The 13,407-nt window shown below is 44.9% G+C and overlaps 1 protein-coding gene across 8 annotated transcripts in view; it reads right to left on the reverse strand.

Moving 5' to 3' along the window:
* The window catches only part of CNOT1 (CCR4-NOT transcription complex subunit 1), a 74,133-nt gene extending 65,441 nt beyond the window's left edge, over positions 1-8,692 (reverse strand). For 6 of the 8 annotated variants that reach the window (XM_053916145.1, XM_053916143.1, XM_053916146.1 and 3 more), the window contains exon 1: positions 7,930-8,070. The gene's annotated coding sequence lies outside the window, so the exon portion shown is untranslated. Of the gene's footprint in view, positions 1-7,929; positions 8,071-8,540 lie in introns of those variants that run through there. The other 2 variants (XM_053916141.2, XM_053916142.1) reach the window with 2 other exon arrangements.
* Between the last annotated feature and the right edge of the window lie 4,715 nt (positions 8,693-13,407).

A 13,407-nucleotide genomic window follows, 5' to 3' on the forward strand; every position in this document is an offset into this window, starting at 1 on the left:
CCAACTTGATTGTGGGGAGTGGGGGAAGTGACTGAAAACCAGCAGAGAGTGGAGCAAGCGCCATTGCTCCCTATTGGACCCCTCCCCCACATACAGCATCACAATACAGCAACAAGTGTTACCCCACCCTGGTGAATACCTAAGGCTCCGCCCCTTTATGCAACAGGTGTGCCAAGACCCCCCCCCCAAAAAAAGCCCAAATGAAAGAACAGATCAAAGCTCCAGAAAAAATACAACTAAGCAACGAAGAGATAGCCAACCTATCAGATGCAGAGTTCAAAAACACTGGTAATCAGGAAGCTCACAGAACTGGTTGAATTTGGTCACAAATTAGATGAAAAAATGAAGGCTATGCTAAGAGAAACAAAGGGAAATGTACAGGGAATCAATAGTGATGGGAAGCAAACTGGAACTCAAATAGACAGTGTGGACCAGACAGCAGAAAGAAACATCCAACCAGAACAGAATGAAGAAACAAGAATTCGGAAAAATGAGGAGAGGCTTAGGAACCTCCAGGACATCTTCAAACGTTCCAACATCCAAATTATAGGGGTGCCAGAAGGAGAAGAGGAAGAGCAAAAAATTGAAAACTTATTTGAACAAATAACGAAGGAGAACTTCCCTAATCTGGCAAAGGAAATAGACTTCCAGGAAGCTCAGAGAGTCCCAAAGAAGCTGGACCCAAGGAGAAACACACCAAGGCACATCATAAGTACATTAGCTAAGGTTAAAGATAAGGACAGAATCTTAGAAGCAGCAAGAGAAAAGGCAGAGTTACCTACAAAGGAGTTCCCATAAGACTGTCAGCTGATTTCTCAAGAGAGACCTTATAGGCAAGAAGGGACTGGAAAGAAGTATTTCAAGTCATGAAAGGCAAGGACCTACATCCAAGATTGCTCTGTCCAGCAAAGCTTTCATTTAGAATGGAAGGGCAGATAAAGTGCTTCCCAGATAAGGTCAAGTTAAAGGAGTTCATCATCACCAAGCCCTTATTATATGAAAGGTTAAAGGGATTTATCTAAGAACAAAAGCAAACTAAGCAAACAACTAGAACAGGAACAGAACCACAGAAATGGAGATCACATGGAGGGTTATCAACAGGGGAGGGGGAGAGAAGGGGGAAAGGTACAGAGAATAAGTAGCATAAATGGTAGGTAGCAAATAGACAGGGGGAAGGTAAGAATAGTATAGGAAAATGTAGAAGCCAAAGAACTTATATGTATGACCCATGGACATGAAGTATAGGGGGGGAATGTGGGAGGGAGGGGGTGTGCAGGGTGGAGTGGAGTGAAGGGGGGGAAATGGGATAACTGTAATAGCATAATCAATAAAATATATTTTTTAAAAAGAAATATTCAGAAAAGCAAATGAGGAAAGACCAAGAGAGAAAGGAAATCAAGAAAACAGTAGTCATCTTATTTGGTTTTGGGGTTTTCTCTTATGACTAAAGAGATGATAATGTTTAGAATCAATAAACCCCTCCTCCCCCAAAAGTAATTTTACCCATTAAAAAAAAAACTTAGTCACTTAAACCTAAACACAGAAGAAAGTACTCTATAAGCTATACACAATATTCCAAAACTAGATTAGAGTATTCAAGTCAGTTACACCAATGTTTTGTGCTTGCCGAAGTCCTCAAGGGTTTACTGATTAGAGATTACTAAAATTCAAAATGAAATCATTACAGAAAGTAATTTTACATTTTACATTCAGACAACCTCAATTTCTATAATCTTTGGTATATTTGCCTGTATGTAAAAAGGAAATATTCTTTAAAAATCCATACCATAACAGGTACAACATATAAAATATATTGCACTTGCCTCTCCATTAACCAATTAAAGAATTAATTGCCCTGGCTGGTGTGGCTCAGTGGATTGAGTACCAGACCATAAACCAAAGGGTCACCTATTCGATTCCCAGTCAGGACACATGCCTGGGTTGCGGGCCAGGTCCCCGGCGGGGAGCACGTGAAAACAAACCTCACAATGATGTTTCTCTCCCTCTCCCTCTGTTTAAAAATAAATAAATATTTTCTAAAAAAGAATAAAAACATTAAGTGTGAATAACCTAAATCATGGGCATCCCAAACTTACGTATTCCTGCACTTAGAAAGGCCTTACATAAACATTTTTTTTAGAACCCAGCTGGCAAGTAATAAGAAAATATTCAAGGGCATAATGGTCAACAGGTAGTAAATCAGTTTCAAATGAAAACTTTGCCAAGGATAAAAACAAATCGATCAAGAGTTGACTTGCTTCGTAATTATGTCACTGTACTTTAAACGAGTGATTTTATTCATGTATTTATTAAATGAAACTTTAACACTAACTTTTAGGAACATTTAATAGCCTGTGTGGTTATCTTCAAAATTTTATAAGAATTAATCCAATCCATACATCATTATAGTTCAAAATATTGCGAAGAAATTCCTCATTTTTTTAAAGATTATATTTATTTATTTTTAGAAAGAAGGGAGGAAGGAAAGGAGAAAGAGAGGAAGAGAAACATCAGTGTGTGGTTGCCTCTAATGCACCCCCTACTGGGGACCTGGCCTGCAATCCAGGCATGTGCCCTGACTGAGACTCGAACCAGTGACCCTTTGTTCTCAGGCCAGCACTCAATCCACTGAGCCACACCAGCCAGGGCAAATCCCTTATTTTATTTTATTTTTTTAAGATTTTATTCATTTATTTTTAGATAGAGGTGAAGGGAGGGAGAAAGAGAGGGAGAGAAGCATCAGCATGTGGTTGCCTCTCGCACACCCCCTCTGGGGACGTGGCCTGCAACCTAGGCATGTGCCCTGACTGGGAATCAAACCAGCGACCCTTTGCTTTGCAGTTCAGTGGCCAATCCACTGAGCCACACCAGCCAAGTCCAAACCCCATATTCTTTTTAAAAGGGGAAAAAGTGCAGAGGGCCAGAAAAGCATGCTTACTCCAAAATCAGATGTTACCACCACCCTGACCAGTTGTCTCAGTTGGTCAGGCATCATCCTGCAAACCAAAAGTATACCCAGCCTGTGGACTGGTTAATTCTGTCATGGCACATGCCTGGATTGCAGGTATGCTCCAGGTCAAGGTGCATAAAAGAGGCAAGGGATCAATGTTTCTCTCTCACCTGGATGTTTCTCCCCTCCTCTTTCTCCCTCCCTTCTCCTCTCTCTAAAAATGAATGAACGAATGAAAGAAAAAAGAGAAAGGAAAGGAAAAGAAAAGAAGAGAAAGAGGAAGAGGAGAAAAAAAGAAAGTTACTATACTGGTCAGGTAGCTCAGTTGATTTAGAGTGCCATCCCAATATGCCAAGATTGCAGGTTCGATCCCCAGTCAGGGTTCATACAAGTACCAACCAATGCATAAGTAAGCGGAACAACAAATTGATGCCTGTCTGTGTCTGTCTGTCTGTCTCCCTCCCTCTCTAAAATCAATTTTTTAAAATAAGTAAGTTACCAAGTTCTTGTTTGAAATCAAACGGATTTCAGAAGCCTGTTCCCAGTAGTATTTGCAAAATTATCAAGATACGCAGTATATAACATACTTGACTAAAAAATAACGGGGACTGTCCTTAAGCTACTTTAAAAATAACTACACCAAGAAAAAAGTCACTCTGTCAGAATCTGTCAGAATTCAATTTATAGTGCCGAAGAACATTTTAAAACTTAAGTTCCTCCATCCTTTGCACATCTCTCAACAGAAGTGAAAGTTCCACTACACTGAGGTTAAGTAATGACCACTCACAATAATTTAACAAAAAAAAGACCATCTTTTTGTCAGACTAGAGTTTTATATTTTCACACTGAAGAAATGAATAACTCAAATTTTGTGTCTTATCCTCCAAAAAACTGCTATGGAAAAAGCCCTGTATTTGCTTTGGTCACAACTAAGAAAATTTTATCCAATAAAAACATTGGGAGTATTTTGCAAGATATATATGTCAAGTCATTATGCTGTACACATCTTAAATTTATGTGGTGCTGTATGTCAATTATATTTTAATAACACTGGGGAGGGATCATTTTAGGAGTGAAGAAAAAAAAAATCTTCCTAGGTAGCTCAAGAAATTGCCAATGTATAAACAGATTAACTCTGTAGATATATGGAGACAGTCATGATGTTCTAAAAAATTCAATCCACTAAATGAAAGTGAATCCTGAACTACAAAATCAACCACTCAACATTTTAGCTGCATGGCAAACTTTGTCTTTCAAAAAAACAAGTGGACTTTTGTTTCCTAAAGGATGTTACCATAATTCTGTATGACTAGCTTTCAAAGTTTAACCACTTAAACATGTCAACACAATTATAAGTACAAAGCTCCAAGAAAAAGTGTGTGCTCTCAACAAAATTCAGGATATACTCTTTTCCAAGAACATCATGGAGTGTAACAAAGGAAGTATTATTCAATTCACATTGAGAACAATTATATATGTGTTTGGGGGAAGGGACAACTCCTTGCCCACCATAAGATGAGACAGAAAACGCACAAGGCAATATATGGTATAGCTAAGTGAAACTGGCCAAGATGAATGTAAGAAATTAATTATGCTTAAGAACATCACAGAAATATTTATAGACAGTACATTTGAGTTTAAACTTGTATGATAGATGTTTTGGTAGATATAAACATTGATATTCCAGATAAAAGGAGCAAAGATGTACTTGGAAGCCTCTGTGTAAGAGTTTCTTGACTAAAGCATGAAATACTAATATGCTGTCTCAGGTAAGAAGGAATAAACACACAACTCCAGGCTAAGGTACTTGAACTTTCGAGCAGAGGATGGCTATTTTTCAAACCAATGATTTAGGTGGCAAGTTGACAGTAATGTAAAGAACTAACTGTACTCCTGGAATCATTTATAGTTAGGATGCATTCACATGTTACTTACAATAATAAAAAAATCCAATAAACAAATATGGGGAAAAGATACTGGAGATTAGTTAGGAAGCTACTGCAAAAAAGACAAAGGGTCTAAAACAAAGCAATAACTATTCTTATGATGGATCTACATAAAATTAAAAAAGTGACACTGTGCCCTGGCCAGGTAGTCAGTTGCTTAGAGCATCACCCCCCCATACACCAAGGTTGCAGGTTCCATCACCAGTCAGGGTACATACAAGCAGCAACCAATGAATGCATAAATAAGTGGAATAACAAATTGACGTTTCTCTCTATATATAAAATCTGTAAGTAAAAATTAAAAATATAAAAGGGAAGATGCTGAGCTTTTAAGATGAAACTTAGGAAAAGTAAATGGTGTCTTCCAAAATATGTTTTTATTCCATCTTCTATCTTTCCCCACCCACTTCATATTTCATACAATTTAGTCCAACAGCTAAAAAAAAAAAAAAAAAAAAAAGCCTTCTCATTCAATATTTCAGGACTTTCCTTCTAATAGCTATAACAAAATTAACCAAGACATTCTATCCTGAGGGTTTATGCTAACCCTCTCAGCCTTAAAGACAGAAATGCTTTTCTTAAATATACACTCTACACTCCCAAAGACTGCATTTTCTTAGTCTCCACACAGGTGTCAGATGAAGTTTACACCTCTAATTACTAGACTTCTTAAACAATGCTTTTCAAAGAACAATATGTTTTATTTGCTTTGCTTCGGTATGAGTGAAAAGTACATTGAAATCAACTATTGGGTATACATAGGGCACAACAGGTTTTGAGCCCATTTTAGTTTTGAAACATGCTTCTTAAAAACTGTGCAAACAGAAAAGGAACTGCAGGATTTTTCTACATACAGTATAAGGTCTTAAAATAAAACTCAGCGGAATGCCATTTTAAAACTGTGCAGCAGGAAGTTCAGTTTGGTCAAAAGGCCATTTAAGAAATGCTTTGGCTACTATTTTTTAATGACTTGTAAGTTAGCTTTGTTCTTTTATAAAAGAATATACTACATTCATAAAATATATATTTCCAATTGGCAGGCTACAATTCTTGTCAATTCAAGAAGTATAAACATCTTACAAAAATTAATGTCTTAAAATTTTTGAGCATTCCATTCGAATTATTGTGGACAAATTTCCTTCCATGGCACAGAATGCCAAAGATTCCAGTTCATAAATTTAAGCTAGTTAAAAAAAAAAGAACTTCCCCAAACTAGACCTGCATCTCACAAAAAAAAACACTTGGAAAAAGTAACACACGAGAATAATCTGAGATCAGCTTTAAGCATGTTTTGAAGAGACGCGTTCCCTCTGCTGTCCTGCAGGTGTTTGGTTTGGTTTTGAATGACTTACTGTAAAGTCGGGAGGACGTCGCAGCACCGCGCCGACACGGCCCGTGCGAGAGACGGGATTCACCCCCGGCGGAAATCGAGACTCCGGGAGACACCAGCTAGGGATCCCTCCGCGCGAGGTCCCACCAGAGGGCTTCAGTGCGCTTCCACCTGGCCGCGAACCCCCGCCTCCAAACGTCTGAGTCCGCTCTCAGACCGGAGAGGGAGTGTCCGTTAGTAATGGCCAAGCCCCCGCGCCTGGATTTTGAACTTCCGCTCCCACGAAAGGACCTGGGACCCACACTTGTTGAAAGCCGACCCACTCTCCGAACGAGTGTTATCAGCGAGCTGCCAATCTCGTCAGAGCTCGACCAGCTGCCTGAAACTGGACGGCTCCTCAGCCCCTTCGCCCCAGGACGCGGCGACGCCTGCGGCGCTCACAGCAACACCAGACGGCCACCACACAGCGGCCACCACGCGCCGCGGCCACAGCCGGGCGGGCGGGAACGTCAGCCGGCCCGGGTGACTAACGCGGGAACCCAAACACCTCACAAACACAAGTCTCTTCTTCGCTCGTTTGACCCGCTTGCTAATTTTTCACTCGCCCTCCCATGTTGTCACCACGTATCTGTTCCTATCGGACAGGCTGTCACAAGGAAATACGCAGAATTTTCCTTCACAAACACCACTCAAACTCACGCATCAGTGTCTGACAGTTGAATAAATCCCGCCAGGCAAGAGCACTTAGAGAAACAGGGGGGCGGGGGCTGGAGGTTACGTGTAGCCCCCCGGCTTCCAGGAAGAGCCCCGACTGTCGCGGGTCCCGAGCGCCGCGACGCCCGGCTGAGTGACTTCGGGGGGAAAGTTTCCGTCGGGAGGTCTCCTCTGAACACGCCCTCAAGCCCACGGGCGTCCAATTCGCTCTTTTTCCCAGGCCGCAGCGCTCGCCCGGGGGGCGGGCGGGAAACTGCCCGCGCGAGCCCGGCGGGGTGAACCCCGAGACCGACGCCCTCAGTCCGCGCGACTTCGCCGCCGCCAGCCCCTCCGAGACGCGCGCCGACCTCTCCGGCGGCGCCGGGGCGGCCCGGGGCTGCGCTCCCCGCGGGGACCCTTCGCACGGCGCGGGGCGCACAAAACCCGCAGGCCCGAAGTCAGGAGGAAGTGCCCGCGCCCGCCCGCCCCTCCCAGCCGCGGGCACCCGAGACGGCCGGGGCTGCCAGCGTGCCGGGGGCCGAGCCGGGACTCCCGACGCCGGCCCCTCGCCCCGGGAGCTAGGCCGCGGGGGCCGCCGCCCGCGCCCGGGCGTCCCGGCAAGAAAGGGCAGTTGAGGAGCTCGTGGAGTCTCAGGAGGGTGCAGCCCGCGCGGAGCGAGGCCCTGCCGTCGGAATTACCGCCACCGGCGCCCTCCCGAGTCTCCAGGCCCGGCCCGGGCCACCGGGTGGCACCCCGCGCTCCGCCCTCCGCTTCGCGGAGCCCTCGTCCCGACCTCCTCTCTTCAGAGCCCGAAGACTCCGCCCGCCGTGAGGAGCGTCCGCCCTCGCCCGCCTCGCCACTTCCCTGTCCCGACCGCCCCTCACTCCGCGGAGCTCCGGCAAACGCTCCTAGTGGCCCCAGGACCACCCCCGCCGCTTCCCTCACCTGCGCCCGCGTGCCGCAGCTGACACCGCCACACCGCCCCGGCCCCTGACCCCAGCCCGCCTCACCTCAGGCGGCTCCGGCGGCGCTGGACACAGGAAACTCCTGGGTCCCCCGACTCCGGCTCTCCTCGACCCCCTCTTCGGTTAACTCCGCTTGTTTCTCTACAAAATGGCGCCGGAGGTCGCGCGCTCACGTCGCGGCCTTTCCCCTCCCCGTTCTCATTTCATCATTTGCTGCCCGCCCGAGGAGGGATGGCCCCCGCACCAGCCAATGACTGTAAACCGCCCGTAGCCCCCACCCAATCACCGTCAGGTGCCCGCGGATTTAAACCAATCACACACTATCACTTGCAGAAGTCAAGGAAGAAACCAGGCTCTTGCTAGCAACTACCAATCCGGACTCCCACTTCGCAGGCTTCGGCCAATTGCCGCTCACGAGTCCCTAGGGACTGGATCGGAGCCTTCGCGCCTGCGCTCAAGCGAGGACCAATGGGGAGATGCACATAACTTCGATTTGGGGTTTCACGGACTTCCCACCTGCCCTGGAGGTCCTACCAATGGGGGCTTAGCATTGCCCCTAAGAAACAATAAATAAGGGAGGGGCTCATAAACCCTAGCCACTCTGCGCGGGAACTACTTTGAAGTTAGACTTAAACAGCCTTCTTTCGCTCTCCTACCTCTTTCGAAGTGTCAAGTCCCGTAGACTGCCGGGCTTCCGAAGCTTAAACATTCCATTCCCCTCCCCTCGTGTACCCTGGGCGTGGAACACCGAGCACCAGAAAGCAAGCCAGCCTGTAATTTAAGTGGTGACGCTCTGCATCCCGGGATATATAGTGTTTCCCCACACACACCCCCAACCCGCCCCACTTTTGTCGCAAAAGCAATGCATCTTCTTCCGTCACTTACGGCACAATAGGAGGAGCAGTGCATGCTGGGAAATGTAGTCTCCTAAGCGCCACTCTCATCGAGACAACTTTTTCTTCTAGTTCTACCTATTGAAGAAGGGATGTCTTAGAGAGAGGCTGGAAGCTAAGTTTCTCTTTTTGGCTTACGACTTGTAATCGGTACTCAGATATGTAAACGATACATGAGGCCTTTATGCTCGGGGGGGGGGGAGCACAAAAACCTACCTTTTGCTATAATTTATTATGTATAGTCGATCCCAAGATTTTATGGTCACCTGGTCCCAGAGGAGGTATGGGAACACAAGGAAGAAAGAGTTGACCGGTTGCCTCTTGAAACTTCTGAAAAAAACCTATCCTCCTCATCACCCTGTTCTAAGACTAGGTGCAGAAGCACTACCTTTTGTGCCTAAAAATACTGTGTGTGTGTGTGTGTGTGTGTGTGTGGTAACAGCACAACAGGCCTTGGTTGGGTAACTCAGTTGGTTAGAGCGTGGTCCAGTACACAAAGGTTGAGATTAGATCCCTGGTCTGGGCACATGCAAGCATCAACCAATGAGTGCATAGATAAGTGGAAGACCAAATCAATGTTTCTTTCTCTCCATTCTTCTCTCAATCAGTAAATAAAAAATTTAAAAAGCATACACAACATAAAATTTCCTCTTAACCATTTTTAAGTATTACCGTACATTAGTGTTAACTATACGCCTGAACTTTTTCATGTTGTAAAACTAAAACTTTATACTCATGAAACAACTCATTTCCTTTCTCCAGTCCCTGACACCCACGGTTCTACTTTCTATTTCTGATAGAAAGAGTTAGACTACTTTAGGTACCTCATATAAGTGGAATCATGCACTATTTGCCTTTTTTGTAACTGGCTTATTTCACTTAAATGTACTTTTTGACACCTGCCTTTCCTTGGAGGCCAATTATTTCAGTAAACATTTACTGAGTGTCTTGTGTTTTTAAGCAACTGAATAAGACCCAGGGACCTCCACATTTAGTGAGGTCAAGGATTGCTTCAGTCTTGTTCTCAGCTGTATTCCCAGCACCTGGCACCATGCCTAGCCTACAGTAGGCATGTGAGCAAATAAATGTTGAAAAAATCAAGAGAAATGGACTTACAACATTATAATGTTAGTGGTAAAAGTCCCCTTAAACAGACCAAGGATGAGAAATAAGGCCCATCTATTCATTGTTATTGCATGAAATTTATGAAATTGCTAATGCCCTTATAGCTAGTAGGATTTTGGCCAACCTTATTAAAACCGCAAATTCACAGACCCATTGACTCAGTAATTCCATGTGTAGGAATTTATTCCACAGGTGAATGTTGCAAAGTCATACAGAAATGAATGTATCAAGATATTCACTGGTGCATTGTTTATGGGACCTCAGAATATTGGAAGCAATAAGCAACACGTTAAATAAATGTATGGTGTGGTCATACAGTGGAATGCAGCGAAGTTTTTTTTAAAAAGAGTGAGGTAAACCTATATTTACAGATATGAAATGATGCCAAGATTTTAAAAGATGGAATAATCAGTATGTTACCACTTGTGTAGGAGAAAATGACTATATTTACATATAACTAAATGCATAAAAAGGTTTGGAAAGAGACACACACACTCCACAGGTGACACTAATTGTTATCCCTGAGGAGGGAAGTGGAATGAGGAAGGGTAAGGAGAACTTTTGCTTTTTATTCCATATGTTACTATCGTACTGGAACTTTTTACAAGGAGGATGTATTCATGTTTTATTTGTGTAATTTAAGACATTTCTTTTAAAGACACAGAATGTGATACCCATAAAGATCCTCAATCTACAGTCAACTCTAATTCTACAACCAGTTCAGGTCTTACATGTATATCTCCTAAAATAAGATAATTTGAAATAAAGCTGAGTTGCCTTTCCCCACTTCAGCCTGTCTTTGCCAGAAAATGGTTTGCTACCTTATGCAGAAGCTGCTCCTGGAGACCCTTGAGCCCCCTGCCAGCCCCTCCCCCAGAGCTGCACCACCAACACTCCAAGGATTTGACCTCATTGGGGCCTTAACCAAATACTTGCAGGATTCCACAATAGCCTGGAGATCAAAGTCCTTCAACTGTATGTTAAGAAGTCATGGTGGCTTGTGCCCCTGATAAAAAGCAGGAGACTGCCACAAACTGGAAAGGGTATAGAGATCCCCTGGTACCCTGGTCTTATTTTACTGAAAGACCTGGTTGGAAATCATGCCCAGACAAACTATTTCACTACAGACCTTCACAAAGGATTCACTGAATCACCTTGTAACTCAGCAATTATGTGCCCTAGGGTTCAAATGTATTTAGAAACAGGATATTTCAGCCAGGTGTTAATTACTCACCTGGCCTCTTGCCTTAACCTTCTTCCAGTCCTCCCTCTCCCCCACCCCCAATTAGTTATGCATCCAAGATTCTGGAAGAACTTGACAAACTCTTTTAAGTATAACAAGTATAATGAAAGTCTTAGTGGATTGGGTTGGGTTGCAGGCAAAAATACCTAGAAGAAAAAGGACTTTGAGATCTGTGCAAAGTATGTTATACAATGTTTGAAGGTGCTGGGGAGAAGGGTGGTCAGAAATAAAAGGCTTTATTATTCCCTGTTCCTGTTTTTCAGTCCCATTTTATCAGATGAGTCAGAAACTATGATTTACACTAGCTTTGACTACTATACAATTCTCTGTCCTAACCAAAGCCATTCATTGACAGCCTAACTCTGAATTCTCATGTCCTTCAAGGCTATTACCACCGCCAAGCCTTCTGACTCCCTGGGTCCCTATGCTTTGGTCGACTTCTGCGACTCTACACTGAGGAGAGGATGTCTTGGCATGCACATTGCAAAATGCCTATTGAGAAATCCCAAATCCTGAGTTCTAACGCAGGCTGTGACCCTATGTTTCTGTCTAACTTTGGAAAAGTCACTTCCCCTCCCTGGACCTCTTTTACCCTCTTCACTAATCTGATGATACTGGACAACCATTGCATGGCTCCCAGATTGTGGACTGTGAACTTCCAGGAAGCCGAGGACTTACTGTGGGATCCTGGAATTCTTCTGTGCACATAGTTTCTTTAAATCAACCAATATTGTCTAAAAGTACAACTTGACCTACTTTATCTCACCCATAACTCAGGACCCTGTGACCTAGGGACGGAGTTATACACCCAATTTTACAGATCATAAAACTGAGGCTTAGAGAGGTTGCCTCGCCTGCCCTAGGTCACACACCTAGTCAACCGCAGAGCAAGTGTTGCAACCCAAGCTGACCTCAGAACTCACATTCTCAGCTACCTCACTCGAAGCTGTGCTTTGGAAACCCCCTGCCAGGGTGACTTCCCAGCTGTAATGTTCATCAGCCCATTAGTAACTAGACAGTTTCCAAACCAAGAGATATGATGCATAGTGTAACAGGGTGTTATAAGTTAGACATTCTGAAAATACTGGTGTGTGTTTGGTGTTTACCAATTGAGTTTACATTTGAATTCTTTTTTAATTTTGTTCCTTTGTTTTAAAGTTTGTATTTATTTATTTTTAGAGAAAGGGGATGGTCGGGAGAAAGAGAGAGAGAAACCTCAATGTGTGGTTGTCTCCTGCGTGCCCGCAACTGGGGACCTGGCCCGCAACCTAGGCATGTGCCCTGACTGGGAATCGAACCGGTAACCTTGGGGTATCAAGACAACACTCTTGAATTCTTACATTCTGTCCTGAAAAAGGAAAGTGGGACACACCCCAAGAGAAGCAGATGGCCGGGGGGGGGGGGGGGGGGGGGGTGCGCAGAATGGGAAGCTCCAGCCTCTGGGAAACCCTCTCAGCTGCTAAGGAAGATCACAGAAAGGAACCAACCTGAGCAGGTCCACATTAAGGCACCGGGGGTCTGGAGCCTAACGCAGAAGAGACATCGGCAAAACTGGACTAGCTGTCTTGACAGCATATGTCTCTATAGAACAGTGGTTCTCCAAGAACAGGCCCCTAACCAGCGGCAGCAGTACCATCCGGGAACATGACAGAGTGGCAGAGAGGGGGTACATTCCAGCAAAGGGCTAAGCCTTCCAGAGATGATGATGTCTGAATCTTTGAGAATCTTTGAGAAGCAGAAAGGCCAGGAAGGCTGGAGCCCAAAGATGTATCCAGAGGACTGCCAGGGCCCCCAGGGTCAGCCCTTTATCCTAAGGGCTCTGGGAAGCCTTCAAAGGGTTGGGTGCCCAGCAGGAGAAGTTGCTGGGACACTAGCCACCACAGGAGACTGGGAGAGGTGGTGGCCGCGAGAGGGGAGGTAAAGGTGTAGGGCTGTGGCAACTGACAGAGTATGAAAGGTGAGGGAGAAAAAGCAGACTGTGTGCCACTGGGTGCCTTCCCCCCATGAAGCAGGGAGACTGGAGAAGCAGGTTTGGGGGCAGAGATGGTAAGTTCAGTTTTGAGTAGAAGGTGCCCGTGAATCACCCAAATGGAGAAGTTGAGTGGCCCCCACAGGCCAAAGCTGTGGGAACTCGAGCTGTTGATGGAGAATGGAGTCACGGCCAGGCAGGTGGCCCTTGGGGAGCCTTCAGAGAGCAGAAGTCCTGGGGCCCTGGGCCCTGGGAAAAGCTGTGCTTATGCTTCAGCTTAAGGAAGGAAGAGT

This window comes from Desmodus rotundus, chromosome 12, assembly GCF_022682495.2.
Source record: "Desmodus rotundus isolate HL8 chromosome 12, HLdesRot8A.1, whole genome shotgun sequence".
NCBI classification, from domain to species: domain Eukaryota; kingdom Metazoa; phylum Chordata; class Mammalia; order Chiroptera; family Phyllostomidae; genus Desmodus; species Desmodus rotundus.